The 13634-nt window shown below is 41.2% G+C and overlaps 1 protein-coding gene and 1 pseudogene across 5 annotated transcripts in view; both read right to left on the bottom strand.

Annotated features, from left to right (window-relative positions):
* The window catches only part of RALYL (RALY RNA binding protein like), an 829453-nt gene that overhangs the window by 618539 nt on the left and 197280 nt on the right, over positions 1 to 13634 (bottom strand). The gene's annotated exons all lie outside the window — the stretch shown is intronic.
* Positions 6425 to 6798, bottom strand: LOC147358966 (small ribosomal subunit protein eS27 pseudogene; annotated as a pseudogene).

Below are 13634 nucleotides of genomic sequence, written 5' to 3'. Positions count from 1 at the left end.
TCACAGACGACCAGAAGTTCAATGTATGCTGCTAAGTCACTTCCGTCGTGTCCGACTCTGTGTGACCCCATAGATGGCAGCCCACCAGGCTCTGCCGTCCCTGGGATTCTCCAGGCAAGAACACTGGAGTGGGTTGCCGTTTCCTTCTCCAATGCATGAAAGTGAAAAATGAAAGTGAAGTCGCTCAGTCGTGTCCGACTCTTAGCAACCCCATGGACTGCAGCCCACCAGGCTCCTCCGTCCATGGGATTTTCCAGGCAAGAGCACTGGAGTGGGGTGCCATCGCCTTCTCCAGTTCAATGTATAAGGGACAACAAGAGAAATCTAGAACTAGAACGCCTGACCTGTTATCTAGTGAGCACTCAAAAATTAGGAAAATTTGTGAGTTTACCTGAAGCAATAACCTATAATGCCACATTATCATATGCCATATTACAGCAAACTCAAAGCAAGGTAAGGACTTTTACTTTCTTCTGGAGAGCAGAGAAAAGAACCAAATGAGGTGTCTCTAGGACAGAAGTTGCCATCTCATCATGGCAGGTTGGTGAAATCTTGTGGGAACCACATAATAATCATCACTCTAGATTCTGCTTTGTATTCCAAAAAGCCATCGTTTATGAGTGAAGCATTTCCCCCATTTTACAAGTAAATAACTCAGCCACAACCATAGTGAGATTTTTATGAAGCTCAATTCTCCAGACTCACCGTTTTTTTTTCTTAGAAGGATGCTGGCTTCTATGCAATTAAATTGTAAATATACACATATCTTCTTAAATATCTATGAAGATATGAAATATTATAATTCCCTCAAAGGGAATTTTCACAAAATTGTTATGTGAAAATCCACACTTAACTATCACTGTTTAAGGATAATTAAGAGCAGTACACAGTTCATCTTTCCAAGCAGGAAATTCTCAAAGTAATGTGTTCTAGAAAGAGACCACTCTATTAAACACTACTTCAAAAGCACCACGTGGGCAGCATCATTCAGCCAATAATCTTACTGCTTTGCTAAATTCTTTAAATAAGGCATGGGGAAATCTTCACTCACCATTCTCACATTTTATTATTTCTTCTTCAAGAGGGTATACACTGACAACTTAGTAATACTGGTAATCTTAATTTACAGTAGACCTTTGGACTGTGTGGGGTTGGGGCACCATCACCCTACCACCAGTTGAAAATCTAAATATAATTTACACTCAGCCCTCAATATCTGTGGTTCTGTATCTGTAGATTCAATCAACAGCACATCTGTAGTACTGTTACGTATTCAGTGAGAAAGATCCACGTTTAAGTGGACACGCACAGTTCAAACCAATGTTTCTCAACAGCCAACTGCATCTTGAAACTTTGGGGAGTTCTGGTCTAAGCATAAGAGCAGTCAACACTGGTTTCAAGGATTTGGAATTTTGACTGTGCCTGGAGAGTCAAAGTTTAAACTCACAACTGTTTCACACGAAAATAATCCTATTTCCTGGTTCCTAGGTTGTGGGCTGTATCTGAGGAAGGGATAGATAAAACACAAGAATATTTCAAAAACTGTTAGTCTGGAAAAGGATCATCTCCCACGTTCAAGAAAACTGAAACAAAACCTCTCCCTGGAGACATAAGTTTCCATACCTACTGCAGAACAGACGGGTACAAATTTCCTACCGCCTCAGACCGTGGAAAGTGGTATTAACTTCAAAGAATAAAGTTTGGTGGGAAAACAGCTGCCCTAAGTAATGTCTCTTCAAAACATTAAGGCTATTTTTCCAAAGCAATCCCTGCAGCTTCCCTTAATAACCCATTACATCTGTAACTAGGCATGCATGCATGCTAAGTCCCTTCAATCCTGTCCGACTCTTTCCAGCCCTATGGACTATACCCCTAGCCCCCAGGCTCCTCTGCCCATGGAATTCTCCAGGCAAGAATACTGAAGTGGGTTGCCATGCTCTCCTCCAGGGGATCTTCCCAATCCAGGGATTACACACAGACTATAAAGAAAGCTGAGTGCCAAAGAATTGATGCTTTTGAACTGTGGTGTTGGAGAAGACTCTTGAGAGTCTCTTGGACTGCAAGGAAATCCAACTAGTCCATTGTAAAGGAGATCAGTTCTGGGTGTTCATTGGAAGGACTGATGCTGAAACTGAAACTCCAATACTTTGGCCACCTCATGCAAAGACTTGACTCATTGGAAAAGACCCTGATGCTGGGAGGGATTGGGGGCAGGAGGAGGAGGGGATGATACAGGATGAGATGGCTGGATGGCATCACTGACTCAATGGACATGAGTTTGAGTAAAGTCTGGGAGTTGGTGATGGACAGGGAGGCCTGGCGTGCTGCAGTCCATGGGGTCACAAAGAGTCTGACATGACAGAGAGACTGAACTGAACTGATGCATTTCAACGTGTCCCAAACTTGCTTGTTTGTGGAACTCACGGCACTTGATTCAGACTCCTAGAGCACTTAAAATAAACTGTACATTTATCTCATACCACTTATGATACTTAAAATATGGAGTCTAGAATCCCCTGATGTATTGTTTTTCACAAATGATCCAAGATTTGGACAATATACCTGTGTTTAGTCTATGAGGACCAACTTCAATTTTATTCACTTGATTTACTTCTTAATCCCAAAATTCTTTTACATTATTTTTACATATTTTTCCATTTGAAAATTAAACTTTTTTTTTTTTTCATTTTAGTGGCTGTTTTTCAGCTTTGCTATATATATTTTTTCACATCTGAGGCCTAAGTTTGAAATCAGCACTGAATATTCATTGGAAGAACTGATGCTGAAGCTGAAGCTCCACTACTCTGGGCACTTGATGGGAGGAACTGACTCATTGGAAAAGACCCTGATGCTGGGAAAGACTCCAGGCAGGAAAAGAAGAGGGTGACAGAGGATGAGATGATTAGGTGGTATCACCAGCTCAATGGACATGAATTTGAGGAAACTCCTGGAGCTAGTGAAGGACAGGGAAGCCTGGTGTGCTGCAGTCCCTGGGGTTACAAAACACTGGACATGACTGAGCTACTGAACAACAACAACAAATGCTATAGTATTCTAGACCAGATAAATTGACTTGCCTGAATCCTTCTCCCCATTATACAGCTCTATTCTTAGCCAAGGTTAGAGATATTGAATGGCAGAATACAGCTGGCCTCCAAAGTCAGAAATAAACATGAACTTTAATCAGAAAGATAGGAAGATGCTCTCGATGAATAAGAAATAAAGAAATTCATGAACATCAAAGTGAAATGAATCTGCAGTGAGTTCTGTTACAACATTGGCCCATTTCTTCACTAATCTGGTTACTCTGTTGTATGCAAGTTGGAGTAATTAAATTTCTTTAATTCCAGTCATTTGAGGCTCAAGCTTGACAACTTAACAAATACTCTGCTTAATTAACAAGAGAAGTGAAATGAAGTGAAAGTCGCTCAGACATTTCTGACTCTTTGTGACCCCATGGACTGTATCCATGGAATTCTCCAGCCCCGAATACTGGAGTGGGTAGCCTTTCCCTTCTCCAGGGGATCTTCCCAACCCAGGGATCAAACTCAGGTCTCCTGCATTGCAGGCAGATTCTTTACTAGCTGAGCCACTAGGGAAGCCCAAGAATACTGGACTGGTTAGCCTATCCCTTCTCCAGGGGATCTTCCCGACCCAGGAATATAACAGGGTCTCCTGCATTGCAGGTGGATTCTTTACCAACTGAGCTACCAGAGAGGTCCAATTAACAAGAGAGGTCGTACTTTATATGTGCTAGCCCCCCTGTGACCTGGGTTTCTGCCTTTGTCTCTGTCATAGGCCTCACTACATGCTAGTAATTGCCTCTGATGCGCAGACCTAAGCAGTAACCTTCTAGCCATATGCACATTGCCTGCTTCCAAAACATTATCTTACATTTGTTGACAATAAAACTTACACACAATTTTATGTTCTTCACAAATATTTCTGGCATACCTGGAAACCCTCAGTATTACCTGCCAATTACAAACACACTCTTGTCAGATCTTTGGTAAAATTGTAAAATGCGACTATTTCCAGTACCAAGCTTTAGTTCACAGTTTTTCCAAGCAAAGAAGCACCTGTTTTATCCCTTGTTTCCTGCCTGTAAGTCGATTCTCTATCCATGACAAAATAAGCCATCCTACAGTGACTTAAATCTTAAATGGTCTTTAGTGTGTAGCCTTTACAAAGGGCTTCTTAAAGCTGCAGACACATTAGGCATGGTACATTTTCCCTGTAAACATATTTAGTTTTTTCCTCAAAGAATTCTAGAAGCTTTGCCTTTCTGAACCTGTTACCTTCTTCCTTCTATTCTGCTTGTTTAATTCCACCAGGTTGCAAGATGAGAACATGAAAATCACTAGTCTTTTTTTGAAGATGGCTGTCACATTGCTTCATCAACCAAGATTTTGGTACATTAATCAGAGTATTGGATATGTTTTGACCAAAGACTTTATATTCACTCTTACATATTTTAAGTCCTGTGTTGAATGACATTATCTTTATAAATTATTTATAGCTACTTCAACAAATTAACTTGAATGTTCATTAGTATGTGTTAGAATATTAACAAACTGATTAAAAATGATTAGAAATGGAAGTCTTTCTTAAAGCATGTGGCATATCCTTGCCTACCACCATGGCACTATTAATACCCCTAATACCCCTGCCTGTGTTCAATTTTCCCAAGAAGGTGATCAAGTAATTCTCTCTATAGCTTCCTGTTACCAGCTTTAGTGTGTTCTGTAAAAGAGCTTCAGGTCTTTTCATCTGTGAGGCTCAAACTTCCACTGAATTATGCATAAAATGCCTAGTTAAATCCTTCGTTCAAGAGGTGGTTTTTTTGTTTGTTTTTTTTTGTTTGTTTTTAAATATCACTGTGTGCTGTCTTCCAGACTGCAAGCAGTAAATTTATGGTAAGCTATAATTCTAAACTTTAAGAAGCTCACAATAGTAAAGAATCATACGGTTGAGATCTGGCTCAGAGTGGAAACTGGGACAGTTTGTATCCACTGATATCTGGGTATCATACACGGGTTGCAGTCAAGATTCCGGGTGGAAAAAATAGAAAATGACCCTGTATATCTCGAGCCGAAAGAACCTTAATGGATAGATGACGGGTGGTTCATAGAGTCGATGGGCATGAGGACACTTTAGGCTTGAAAATCTTCAGAAACCAAAGGAAACCTGGTAGTTAGAAAAACACCCAAGATGACTTCACAGACTGTTGCTCAGCTGCGCTGGCTCCTTCGCTCTCACACTACTACCCTACACAGGCTGCTGTTGCTGCTGCTACTTGCAAAATAGATCCGATACTATTCTTGTTCATAAATATATATAATTTTTATTTACTTTTGATCCTATTTATTTTTGATACTATCCTGATATATATATATATATATATATAATTTTTAGTTTATTTGCTTTTTAGTATTTATTTATTTGTGGCTATGCTGGGTCTTCTTGCTGCCGGCCGGTGCTCTCCAGTTGCGGTGCGTGGGACCCCCCCCTTGCGGCGGCCTCACTTGCAGAGCGCGGTCTGTAGGGCGCACGCGCCTCAGTAGTTGCGCACGTGGACTCAGGGTGGTGACTCCCAGCCCCAGCGCGCAGGCTCAGCAGTTCCGGCCACTGGCTTAGTTGCTCCGTGGCATACGATTCCCGGATCACGGATGGAACCCATGTCTCCTGCACTGGCAGGCAGATTCTTTACCACTGAACAACCAAGGCAACCCTGTGGTTCTCAATGACACATCCAGACTGAGCACACACGAGGAGGGTGCTTATGACCCAGTGAGAGTCATCCAAGGTCCTCCCCTCCTCTGCCAGGGTTCTGGGAAGGCCGGTGCCTGGTCTTTCTTCTCCCCGGGCGGTAGAGAACAGTCAGGGATGTTCACCAAAAAATGGGCCCAGGGACTTTTGTTTGATGTTGTGAGTTTGTGAAGGAGTATGGGACTTCCTCCATTAGCAATTAAGAGGTACGTCTCCACTGTTCCGCCTCTTTTATTGTATTTTGAAATCTCTAGCACTGTGTATACAGAAATTACTTCAGTTGCTGCCAACCACTTTAAATACTTTTTTTTTTTTTAAATCATTTTGGTTTTTATGTTTTAAATTCAGGTAGAATACTTCTCTGGCCAGGCTATGCTATCGCTAATCAGAGCTGTTAAGTGTCTTATAAGCTGGTGGCATGCAGGGTCATTCTTATCTTCCTGAATCCTATCTTACTGAATTCTCACTGTGTTTCCTGAGCTCATCAAAATTAAAATTTACCAACTTTACTTATTTTTCAAAAACACGGCCCATGAAGGCAAACATCTTCAAAGAGTTCACCTTTATGAACAGTTTTCCAAATTGCTGACTGATCTAAAGCTTTTCTCATCTCTATTTTTTTATCCAAAATGTGTTTAATGGGATGGTTTCCCATTCATCTTGATTCAGGGTGTTTTTCATGCTGTTTCTACCTGAATAAACATTCTTCTGTAAGTTTTGCTTTTCCTCTTGCAGGCTGGCAGAGGACAGCAAAGCCGCCAACACAAAACGGCTGTGCGTGGCTAAAGGCACTGGTGATTTTCCAGCACCCCGGGCACTTCATATTCCTGAAGCGGGAATCGGGGCTCTGCACCAGGTGCTTCTTCTTGAGTCTCCTCTGCTCCTGGAGCGGGATGAAGGACATCCTCTGCGAGAGGCATGTTCTCATGGAGAGGCCATCATCCCAGAAAGCCTAATAATTATTATTTTTTAATTTTATCAATCAGTGTTTCAGAAAGTAGCCTCCTAAGGACTTTGAATTTGAGTGTCTAGTAAGTTCACTTAAATAAGATGTCAAAAGTTTCCTCTATAAACATATGAATGACTGTGTGTGTGCTCAGTCGTATCCGACTCTTTGTGACCCCATGGACCATAGCCCGTCAGGCTCCTCCGTCCATGGAATTTTCCAGGCATGAATACTGGAGCGGGTTGCCATTTTCTTCTTCAGATATAAATGATTACTATAAATTTATTTTCTATTTTTTCCTGAATTTAAACTCCAGAGATCTTACATTGCTCTCTTTTCACTACAGTTTCTGTCACAATTACAATGAATATAATACAGAAACATACGAAGGAAATAATAAATTATGAAGAATTTTGTCTGGAATTTTGTTTTTTGGTTTGTTCATTTGTTGGAAAGAAAGAGTCAGGGGTACTGCTGCTGCGTCACTTCAGTCATGTCCGACTCTGTGTGACCCCAGAGAAGGCAGCCCACGAGGCTCCCCCGTCCCTGGGATTCTAAATGCTACTAAGTGTCATTAAACATTTCCACTAAAAAATCTCTAAACATGTGACTCCTAGGATATTGTCTGCAGATACGTTTCATGGTGAAGAAGAAAGTGGTGTCAAGGCTTGTGGTCACAAATTTGTTTAACTAGGTGATATTAAATACATTATCGTGGTTAGTCCAGCTCCTGGCACATAGTAAACTGAATAAAGAGGAACTGCAAAGATTTAACAGAGGAAGAGAAGAAGTAGAGACAGAGATTCTGGGATACTTTTAGGAAACTAAACATAATGCAAAGTCAGTGGGCTTCTGGGAGGAGGCATACAAGAGACGGGTTATGAAGAAAAGGGGTGTCACAGCAATCCTGCTTCTGGGAGGAGGCACACAAGAGATGGATTATGAAGAAAGGGGGTATCACAGCAGTCCTCCTTCTCAGCATCACAGACCAGGGTGTGTTTGCCTCATAATTCACGCTTTCAGTACTACCATTCTTTGAGGATATTTTACCCAGAAATAACAATAGTCATCTCATTAGTGAAAGACTCATTTCCTCCCTTGTCTCTGAAACAAAGCATTTAAGTAACCGCTGATAATCTAAGACTTTGTTTGATAACCTCTGATAAATCTGATAAGCTACTGGCCACAGAGCCAGACTCACCTCCTAATTCCCAGGAAGTGAATAAAAGCCTGGCCTCCGGCTGCCAGGCTTCTGCAAGTTTGCTCCTTCACAGTGTCAAAATATTTCTCATCACTTGCCCACTGGTAGTTTGTGTGACCATTCAAGTTCTAATACGGGGAGCTAACCGCCCATATGTAGCAGTATTCAAGATTCTACATTGATAATCACCTGCCTCCCCCCTACTGTTTCGAAACTCAAAACTTTCATTGGTTTCCTTTGTTTCCACTTCCTTTGTCCCTTACCACTGTAAAACACCAATTTTACTGAACAAATCATGTTTTCCCATTTACACAATTGATGGTCGATATACACTAAAACACCAAACACCACTTTATGCGTGTATAGGTGTGTATGGGTGGAGGTGAGGTGTGTGTATACCTTCCCATATTACTATTGTTCTAAGTACTCTGCCAATACCTTTCATTTATATGAAAATAATAACTTCTTATTCTTAACAATCTATTTCGGCAGTACATTCAGAATATTATGCAACTCGTCTTTGTCTTATTTACCCAAATTTTTACACATAACCAAGTTATGCTGCCCTGGTGGCTCAGTTGGAGACAATCTGCCTGTAATACAGGGAACCCAGGTTCAGTTCCTGGGTTGGGAAGATCCTCTGGAGAAGGGAATGACCACCCACTCCAGTATTCTTGCCTGGAATTCCATGGACAGAGGAGCCTGGTGGGCTATTGTCCATGGGATCACAAAGAGTCAGACAAAACCAAATAAAAACAGATTAAGTAGGGAGAAGGCAATGGCACCCCACTCCAGTACTCTTGCCTGGTAAATCCCATGGACGGAGGAGCCTGGTGGGCTGCAGTCCAGGCGTCGAGAAGAGTCGGGCACGACTGAGCGACTTCCCTTCACTTTTCACTTTCATGCATTGGAGAAGGAAATGGCAACCCACTCCAGTGTTCTTGCCTGGAGAATCCCAGGGACGGGGGAGCCCGGTGGGCTGCCATCTCTGGGGTCGCACAGAGTTGGACACGACTGAAGTGACTTAGCAGCAGCAGCAGCAGCTATACATAGTGAAATTGAATACTCATTGTCTTTTAAACTTAATTCTTCAATACCCATTGGGAGAAATGAGTTATTCCTCCTAGCAAAAGAATATAAACGCATATACTTAGAAATAAAATGATGACAAAGACCAATATTATTCGAAACTTGCAGGTTTTGTAAAGCATCACTGTTGGAATGGTGTCCCATTGCTGTTAATGAAATTTGAAATTGATGGAATCAGAATGAAGAAAGGCCAAACAAGGCTCCCTGCTGAAATTGTAGCTTGTGTTGAATGTTCAGTATCTGAATGTCTCTAATCCTTCTGTTTTGAAACTGTGCCACCTAAATGATGTTCTATTTTAATCTATTACATTAATTGATTGAATGCTTAAATAGCTTTCTTTGGGAAGAAAAGGATTCATTAGAATTTTTTAATGGTTTGCTATAGGCTAATCTATTTTAATAGGAGAGCACTTTCCTATAACTACTTAAGCTAAAGCATTATGTGAGAGATTAATATTTTCTACTCACTAGTATCATTTGTTTTCTTTGTTCTTTTACAATATGAAGCCCAGCTAGCTGATTTGCAGTGTTAGGAGGTCCAAAATAAATATACTCTTAAGGAAATCTAAAATAACATGCTGGAGTGAAGGCAAAACTAGTGAGTAAAAGAGAATGAAGTTCTCCTGCAATTGTTCCAACAACCTACTCTCCCACTGACCTTTCCCAGTTCCGGTCATCTATCATTAACTCTTGATCAGAAGACCTCTAGGAAATGACTGAAGAACAGAAACCACCCAGAACCCAGAACTCTCATCAGAAGTCTTTACTGACAGAAAACAGGCACACAGTCCCCGAGACAGGCTGCTTTCAATCTCTTTTCCTTTGACCTACCCCGATTACTTATTTTCCCAGGAAAAAAAAAAAAGTCTGCCCTGCCCATCGCAATTGTTCAGCTTGATTCCGGTTCTCCAGTCTAGACTTTACTGGATTCCAAGAGGACGCTGTGGGTGCTGCTCATTAACGCATGTGCTGTCCTTCCCAGCAGTGGAGCCACTGACTCTTTCTGGACAACAGGCTGTGCACGTAAGTGGTGTGCGTCACTCCTGACGCAAGCGCGTCAGAAATGGAAGTGGTGTGCGTCACTCCTGACGCAAGCAGGTCAGAGACGGAAGTGGTGTGCGTCACTCCTGACGCAAGCAGGTCAGAGCTTGAGCTTCATGCCTCAGTCCTCTCCTCCTTTCCACGGTGACTGAGAGACCACCTTCCCCACAAGCTACAAGTAAAAGATGGTGGAACCTCTGTCAGCTTGGCCCGCGAGAGAGCATGTGAGGCAGAGCTTTCTTCAAACAGACTTAGAGGAACTGTCAATAAGAAACAAATTTTTGTTGTGTTAAGCAAGGGAGATTTCAGGGTTAAGTTGCTGCCGCAGCATTCTCTATGAGTAAACATGCTTTCCATTTAGAGACAAAGTATTAGTGGGCACCTGGGTTGTTCTGAGACTTCCCTGGTGGCTAAGGCGGTGAAGAGTCTGCCCCCAATTCAGGAGACCCAAGTTCGATCCCTGAGTTGGGAAGATCCCCTGGAGAAGGGAATGGCAACTCACGCCGGGATTCTTGCCTGGAGAATCCCATGGACGGAGGACTCCTGGCGGCCTACAGTCCATGGAGTGGTGAAGAGTTGGACACGACTGAGCGACTTCACTTTCACTTTTATTTTGGAGTTTCTCCGCAGGATTCTTAAGACAGGTGGAGAGGCTTAAATTTCAAAATAAATATCTGTGACTCAAAAAAGATTTCTCATTGTTGGTTAAGGCTCTTTCAGATGAAAATAATTGAAACCTGGTTCACACTATTACAGGTAAATGAATATACACTGATCGTCGAATCCAGGGGACTCACAAAACTCCTGGGAATGTGAGGGTTGCAGATGGGACGCTTCAGGAACCAGAATCACGGACTGCAGCGCGGACTGGATGCCCTCCAATTCTCACCCCCGCGCCTCTCCAGCGGCTCCCTTCATTTACCCTCTGCGGCCAAGCTGTTCCCACAGGCCAAAAACAGCTCTTGATGGCTCTCAAACCTCTGCCGCCAGCGAGAAAGTGACAGATGGACTGGGCCTTTTTGCAGTAAGTTAAAAATGCCAACGAAAAATATGATTGTCATAGCTGGAGTCAAATGTGGTCCAGGTGGACCAAGCAACTGTGTCGAGCTAGGGAGGTGGTCTGCAGACACCATTACACTTCAGTGCAAAACATCTAGGTAGATTAGAAAAGCAAACCCAAAAGCTGTTTTCAAAAAGAGGGAGTTTCTGGGCAAACAAAATACGAACAAGTTCAATATCTATTATGATATAGATAAAATCTAAAAATCTCTTAGAACTAAAGGTTTTGTTTTATAAACATTTGATCCCATTTGATGGCAAAACTTGACTTCATCCCAACTAATTTGGCAGGCTAGGCATGAGCCTGATTCGAGGCTAACACAGTTTTTTGTTTTTTTTTTTAATCGAGGTTTTATTTTCTAAGTGTACTTATTCTGCATTTTTTCATTTTTAAATACCATTTTGATATTTTAAGTGTAATACATGCACATGGCAAACATTCAACTGCAGAGTTTATTTGTGCACAGTAAATACACCTTAATATAGAAATATTTGAATGTAGAAATAATTGTAGAGTGTTTGATTATGGGTTGCCACCCAAATTCTTCTGGGGCTGTTATATAAAGCAGAGTATAAGCATTATATTACTTTGCAGAGTATAAGTTCCATAACACGCTCCTAAAGGTTTCAGAGAGGAGACTGTGTATCAGGAATTATTATAGTACAAATATAAATATCCACAAAATGTTACTGTAATTTTAGAATAGAGATCTATCTTCCTATATCTATAATTCTCTTTCTGAGAGAGTGAGAGAGCACATATCCAAATAGATATATGGATATTTGTGTTTCTTGCACATTTAACTTTCCATTTTCACATACACATTTTTAACAGGAGAGTTAAATATATCAAGAAATATCAGTTCAAAACAACTTCTGCACACAGTATTAGATTATAACTTGCTGAAGTAAGGAGTGGTGATGGAATCACACAGATTCAGAGATGAGAGTGATTTTAGAAATCATTTAGGATACTCCCTCATTGTCATATGATATGAGAAAACTGAGGAGAGAGAAAAAGTGACTTTCTAAGCACAAAGAGTTGGTGATGGTGTGGTTATATAATTTTTTTTTCAAATTTTTAAATTTAAACAATGAGACACAGCTTTCTTAGCATTCTAGCCCACTGTGTGATTTGAGTCCTTTCAGATTTACTTATTTGCTCACATATCTTAGCTGAATTATGATCAAAAGGATAGGGAAAACTTATAAAAATACATACAGAAGTAGTCTTGGATGAAAGGTGGTATAAAAGTATTATTTCTTATCAGAAGAAGAGCCTGTTATGTCTTGTAACAAAATTTGTGAAACTCAAAATATTCTGAAAAATATTTGAGTACTGAGAGTACTATGAAGAAGGCTGAGCACTGAAGAATTGATGCTTTTGAACTGTGGTGTTGGAGAAGACTCTTGAGAGTCCCTTGGACTGCAAGGAGATCCAACCAGTTCATTCTGAATGAGATCAGCCCTGGGATTTCTTTGGAAGGAATGATGCTAAAGCTGAAACTCCAGTACTTTGGCCACTTCATGCGAAGAGTTGACTCATTGGAAAAGACTCTGATGCTGGAAGGGATTGGGGGCAGGAGGAGAAGGGGACAACAGAGGATGAGATGGCTGGATGGCATCACTGACTCGATGGACGTGAGTCTCAGTGAACTCCAGGAGTTGGTGATGGACAGGGAGGCCTGGCGTGCTGCAATTCATGGGGTTGCAAAGAGTCGGACACGACTGAGCATCTGATCTGATGCTGATTCTAACCTTTGAACTTGTTAAGGCATATGAAAAAAATGTATTTTTTTCTGACAGATGTAAACTATATTGAAAGTTATGAAAAATTATGAAACATACAGTGGTATATTATATGAGGTACATTTCTCTTAAATCACTATATAGCTGGCTTTATTTTCAAAAGAGTTTCTAAAAAGTGTTTTTCTCTAAACTCCACAGTGTGGCTTGCCTCACTTTCTGTTGTAAATAACCTGAGAAATTGCTGTGTTTTGTCACAGTCTATTTCCTGCTACTCCCCAGATCCCTCACCCTGTCCACCATTCTTGTGAAAGTTTGCCTTAAGAGTAATAATATCTAGCTGATATTATGGTGTTCATGGAGGCGGTGAATCGCTATCATCATTTGTCAACTAACCTCCAAGTCACCCATCTCTGTATCGCGGGTTAGTGACAGTGTGAACATTTTCCTCACCAGCACGCCATCATTTCACCCCCGCTGACTCAGATCTTCAGTGGTTGTTGTGTTTGTTCAGTGTGTTTGCGTTATCTTTCCAAGTGAACCTAAACCCTGTGCTGCTTTAAGGGAGATAGTATAGATTTCCCAGTCTTTATTCGATAGGTTTGAAAATTATCTCCAGAGAAGTCAAATTATATGCCTTCTTGGATCACACAGCTTTCTAATGGTTTTAGTACTCATTGGCTATTCTGATACATGTAAATTTCACATTTTACATACATATAATTCATAAACTCTAACTTTCTATAGCTTCCAGTTGGAAGTAGGGTCTTCCAACTCCCACAG

Source organism: Bos grunniens, chromosome 14 (assembly GCF_055505025.1).
Source record: "Bos grunniens cultivar Pamir isolate PY7600 chromosome 14, Bosgru_T2T1.0, whole genome shotgun sequence".
NCBI classification, from domain to species: domain Eukaryota; kingdom Metazoa; phylum Chordata; class Mammalia; order Artiodactyla; family Bovidae; genus Bos; species Bos grunniens.
Note: the sequence above shows the minus strand (reverse complement) of the source record. Positions and strands in the feature narration are given on the sequence as shown.